This window comes from Tachyglossus aculeatus, chromosome 9, assembly GCF_015852505.1.
Source record: "Tachyglossus aculeatus isolate mTacAcu1 chromosome 9, mTacAcu1.pri, whole genome shotgun sequence".
Classification (NCBI taxonomy): Eukaryota; Metazoa; Chordata; class Mammalia; order Monotremata; family Tachyglossidae; genus Tachyglossus; species Tachyglossus aculeatus.
Window position 1 is genome coordinate 2,178,548 of NC_052074.1, and position 6,405 is coordinate 2,184,952.

The window sequence follows — 6,405 nt, forward strand, 5'->3', positions numbered from 1 at the left end:
CTTGATTGCTCAACTGTGCGCAGAGCACTGTACTAAGTGCTTGGAAGAGTACAATGTAACAGAATTGGTAGACGCGGGCCCACAAGGAAATTACAGTGAGGGGGAGACAGATTTTCCCTTCACTGTCGCTAAAACGAGAGCCAGAAAGAAACTGATTATGACATCAACCTGCCCAAACAAAAAGAGAAGCCTCAAAATGACAGACCTTTTTCCCTCCAATCATGGCCCCCAGAAATATACTGTCGTTAGTCACATAATCATCACCATCAACCATATTTATTGAGCACTTCCCGGGTGCAGAGACTGTACGAAATAAATTTTAAAACTGATATCTGTTAAGCACTATGTGCTGAGCACTGTTCTAAGCACTGGGGTAGATAGAAGGTTAATAGATTGTCCCACATGGGCTCACAGTCTTCACCCCCATTTTCCAGATGAGGGAGCTGAGGCCCAGAGAAGTGAAGTGACTTGCCCAGGGTCACACAACAGACAAGTGGGGGAGGCGGGACTCGAACCCATGACCTCTGACTCCCAAGCCCACGCTCTTTCCACTGAGCTGCGCTGCTTTTTTATTGAATGTTTTAGGGAGTACAATGCAACAGAATTGGTGGACGTGTTAGCTGCCCACACAGAGTTGACAGTCACACGATGAACTTATCAATCATTCGATAGTATTTATTGAGCATCTACTGAGTACAGAGCACTGTATTAAACACTTGGGGGAGTTCAGTAGAGAAGACAAGATCCCTGCCCTAGAGGAGCTTACAGTCTGCTGCTCGTAAAACACCCGACCATGTGTTTGGGAGACTATAATGGTGCACAAGGAGCTTACGAAGCAGCATGGCTCAGTGGAAAGAGCACGGGCTTTGGAGTCAGAGGTCATGGGTTCGAATCCCAGCTCCACCACACGTTTGCTGTGTGACCTTGGGCAAGTCACTTAACTTCTCTGCGCCTCAGTTACCTCACCTGTAAAATGGGGATTAAGACTGTGAGCCCCACATGGGACAACCTTATCACCTTGTATCCCCCCCAGCGCTTAGAACAGTGCTTTGCACATAGTAAGCGCTTAACAAATACCATCATCATCATCATCATCATCCCGCCATCGATCCCTGGCCCACGTCATCCCCCGGGCCTGGAATGCCCTCCCTCTGCCCATCCGCCAAGCTAGCTCTCTTCCTCCCTTCAAGGCCCTGCTGAGAGCTCACCTCCTCCAGGAGGCCTTCCCAGACTGAGCCCCTTCCTTCTTCTCCCCCTCGTCCCCCTCTCCATCCCCCCATCTTACCTCCTTCCCTTCCCCACAGCACCTGTATATATGTATATATGTTTGTACATATTTTTTTACTCTATTTATTTATTTATTTTATTTGTACATATCTATTCTATTTATTTTATTTTGTTAGTATGTTTGGTTTTGTTCTCTGTCTCCCCCTTTTAGACTGTGAGCCCACTGTTGGGTAGGGACTGTCTCTATATGTTGCCAATTTGTACTTCCCAAGTGCTTAGTACAGTGCTATGCACATAGTAAGCGCTCAATAAATACGATTGATGATGATGATGATCATCATCATCATTACGATTTACCAGGAGGGTTGACACTGAAGTGACAAGAAATGATAAAAACAAGAAAGAGAAGTGGAAACGTGTGTAAGTTAGTGATTCAATACTAAGGTATCCAAGTTGACACGTACCAAAGAGATACGGTTGGTTACATATTTGTTAAGCGCTGACTCTATGCCAAGCACTGTACTATAAGTGCATAATTGGGGTAGGAATCCCGAGTAGTATGGAGAGATAAAGTTGGGAGAGGAGAAAACAACCATTGGTATGAAAATGGCTCTACTGTCGTTGTATTAGGCAAGTGATGATGCCTGAATGCTAGTCTCTTGGACGATAAGAATCCGGATTTAAAACTCTTCAAAGATGCTCCTGTTCCATTCACGCCAAAAGAGGCCTTTCACTACCAGGAACTCCAGTACACCCTTTCACTGTTCCAGATAAATTCTCCCTTGTCTCATCTTAGAGTTTACGAAGCCCTTAACCAATCCCACGCACCAGAGACTCTACCACAGAAACCATCGTGTACCGCAGAGGGAGCAAACTGGGTGATTCTAAAAATGGGAATTGTTTTTGAGGGGAAAGAAAATGACTAAATGAATGACCCTCTTCTTCGGAGGGAGCAGGGAGCAGATGACCAAGCGGAGTCAGAAGGACCCGGTTTCCAATTCAGGCTCTGCCACGTGCCTGCCGTTCGATCTTGGGCAAGTCTCTGCATTTCTCTGTGCCTCAGTTACCTCATCTGTAAAATGGGGATTTGATACCTCTTACTTTGTGAACCCTGTGACTGCGCTTGACCTGATCACCTTGCATCTTCCCCAGTGCCTAGAATAGCATTTGACGCTTAGAAAGTGCTCAACAAATACCACAATTACTAATTATTATTATTTAGAAAACCCAAGAAAACAGTCCCCTCTAGGCTGTCAGCTCACTATGGGCAGGGAACGTGTCCGCTAATTCTGTTGAAATGTACTCTCCAAAGTGCTTAGTACGATGCCCTGTACATGGTAAGTGCTCAATAAATACCACCGATTGATTCGTTGAACCCCAAACACACAAATGCAAGCATAATAAAACTTTGGAATTTGTGCGTTAATATTTGTGCCTATAGAATATACATCCAAGTATATGTTCTCTGGACCTTTCAAATAGGGTAGATGAAAATGCCTTTCAAGGTCCGAAATTCTTTTCTAATTCTAAGAGTGTATGCGCGGAAAATAAAACGAGGGCCTGATCTTATGATAAAACAGCATCGTCTGCAGAGCCAAGTACCTACTGGCCTCTTCGAGAAGATCAGGCCACTGAGACTTACGTATATTTGAGCGTTTTCCAAGTCAATTTAATTAACAGAATGCTTGACTTCTCCAAAGGGATGAAGATGATGGTGAAGGAATCTCCTGTCAAGGACATCAGACAACCCTTGGACCTAAGACTTCAGGACCAAGAACTCGATGAGCTTCAAATGGCATTTACTGAGCACTTAACTTTGTGCGGATCACTGTACTAAGCGCTTGGGACAGTACAACAGAGTTGGTAGACATGATCCCTGCCCACGAGGAGCTTACAGTCTAGAGGGAAAGACAGACATTAAAATTACAGGTAGGAGAAGCAGAGGAATATAAGGAGATATACCCAAGTGCGGTGGGGCTGGGGGTGGGGTGATCATCAAAGTGCCCACTGTTGGGTAGGGACTGTCTCTATATGTTGCCAATTTGTACTTCCCAAGCGCTTAGTACAGTGCTCTGCACATAGTAAGCGCTCAATAAATACGATTGATTGATTGATTAAGGGGTACACACCCAAATGGATTGCTGAAAATTCCAGACTGTAATCTCGCTGTGGGCAGGAAATGTGTTTATTATTATATGGTACTACTGTACTCTCCCAAGTGCTTAGTACAGTGCTCTGCACACTGTGAGCACTCAATAAATACAACTGAACGAAGAGTGGGGAGATTAGAAGTTAGTCAGGGAAGGCTTCCTGAGGGAGAAATTATTTTTGTAGACTTTGAAAAAGGGGAGAGTGGGGGCTGACTGTACCGGATTTTGTCTCTTCCTGGAAAAGGTAAATTCTTCACTCCAGAGGTTTAAAATGCTGTCTGTGGCTCCACTTCCATAAAATGGAAACAGGGATTGGCCGATATCGAAGTTTTTGGGGTGTTTTTTTGATGGTCGTTCTGAGTTTATTGTACTCTTCCAACCCATAAAGTGTTCAGCGGCTTTCCAAAGGGATTTTAGAAGAGGGCATTCCCTTAGGTACTTTGTTCTTTTGCTTGGACTTCTGGGCCCAGTTTAGCTATTTTATTGTATGTTCTAAAGGGAGTGAATGGACCCAGATATATCAACAGAAAGTCTTCCTTTTTGCTGCCTCAGTTTCAACAGTAAATGACATTTTCAGTCCACGTTTCCCCCCTCCTCATGAATCCCCAGTAGTTGCCCACCCACCTCCACGTCAAACAGAAACTCTTTACCTTTGACTTTAAAGCCCTCAATCACCTTGCCCCCTCTTTCTTCACCTCACCGATTTTCTACTAAAGCCCAGATCGCATTCTTAGCTCCTCTAATAATAGTAATAATAATAATAATAATGGCATTCGTTAAGTGCTTACTATGTGCCGAGCACTGTTCTAAACGCTGGGAAAGATGCAAGGTGATCAGGTTGTCCTACTGGGGGCTCACAGTCTTAATCCCTATTTTCCAGATGAGGGAACTGAGGCCCAGAGAAGTGAAGTGACTTGCCCAAAGTCACACAGCAGACAAGTGGGGGAGTCGGAATTAGAACCCACAACCTCTGACTCCCAAGCCCGTGCTCTTTCCACTAGGCCACGCTGCTTCTCTAATTGCCAACCTAATAATAATGATAGTGATTTTTGTTAAGTACTTACTGTATGTCAAGCACTCTTCTTCACGCTGGGGCAGATGCAAACTAATTAGGATGGACACAGTCCCTGTCTCACATGGGACTTCCAGTCTTAATCCCCATTTTACAGATGAGGTAACTGAGTCCCAGAGAAGTTAAGTGACTGGACCAAGGTGACACAGCAGACAAGTGGCAGAGCCAGGATTAATAAATAAATAATAATTTTGGTATTTGTTAAGTGCTATCTGCAAAGCACTGTTCTAAGCGCTGGGAAGGATACAAGGTGATCAGGTTGTCCCTTGTGGTGCTCACAATCTTAATCCCCATTTTACAGATGAGGTCACTGAGGCCCAGAGAAGTGAAGTGACTTGCCCAAAGTCACACATCTGACAAGTGGTGGAGACGGGATTAGAACCCATGACCTCTGACTCCCAAGCCCGGGCTCTTTCCACTAGGCCACTCTGCTTCTCTAAATGCCAACCTAATAATAATGATCGTGATTTGTGTTAAGTACTTACTGCATGTCAAGCACTCTTCTAAACGCTGAGGTAGATACAAACTAATGAGGTTGGACACAGTCCCTGTCTCACATGGGGCTTCTAGTCTTAATCCCCATTTTACAGATGAGGTAACTGAGTCCCAGAGAAGTTAAGTGACTGGATCAAGGTGACGCAGCAGACAAGTGGCAGAGCCAGGATTAATAAATAAATAATAATTTTGGTATTTGTTAAGTGCTTACTATGTGCAAAGCACTGTTCTAAGCGCTGGGGAGGATACAAGGTGATAAGGTTGTCCCTTGTGGTGCTCACAATCTTAATCCCCATTTTACAGATGAGGTCACTGAGGCCCAGAGAAGTGAAGTGACTTGTCCAAAGTCACACAGCAGACAAGTGGGGGAGTCGGAATTAGAACCCACAACCTCTGACTCCCAAGCCCGTGCTGTTTCCACTAGGCCACGCTGCTTCTCTAAATGCCAACCTAATAATAATGATAGTGATTTTTGTTAAGTACTTACTGTATGTCAAGCACTCTTCTTAACGCTGGGGTAGATGCAAACTAATTAGGATGGACACAGTCCCTGTCTCATATGGGGTTCCAGTCTTAATCCCCATTTTACAGATGAGGTAACTGAGTCCCAGAGAAGTTAAGTGACTGCATCAAGGTGACGCAGCAGACAAGTGGCAGAGCCAGGATTAATAAATAAATAATAATTTTGGTATTTGTTAAGTGCTTACTATGTGCAAAGCACTGTTCTAAGCGCTGGGGAGGATACAAGGTGATCAGGTTGTCCCTTGTGGTGCTCACAATCTTAATCCCCATTTTACAGATGAGGTCACTGAGGCCCAAAGAAGTAAAGTGACTTGCCCAAAGTCACACAGCAGACAAGTGGGGGAGTCGGAATTAGAACCCACAACCTCTGACTCCCAAGCCCGTGCTCTTTCCACTAGGCCACGCTGCTTCTCTAAATGCCAACCTAATAATAATGATCGTGATTTGTGTTAAGTACTTACTGTATGTCAAGCACTCTTCTTAACACTGCGGTAGGTGCAAACTAATGATGATGATGATGATGATGATGATGGTATTTGTTAAGCGCTTACTATGTGCAAAGCACTGTTCTAAGCGCTGGGGGGGATACAAGGTGATCAAGGTGACCCACGTGGGGCTCACAGTCTTCATCCCCATTTTACAGATAGGGGAACTGAGGCTCTGAGAATTTAAGTGACTTATTTAAGTAACTAATTAGGATGGACACAGTCCCTGTCTCACATGGGGCTTCCAGTCTTAATACCCATTTTACAGATGAGGTAACTGACTCCCAGAGAAGTTAAGTGACTGGACCAAAGTGACACAGCAGACGAGGGGTAGAGCCAGGATTAGAACCCAGGTCCTCCCGACTCCCAGCCCCCTGCTCTGGCCACTAGGCCATGCTGCTTCCCTTCCCTTCCCTGACTTTGGGCAAGTCACATCACTTCTCTGTGCCTCAGT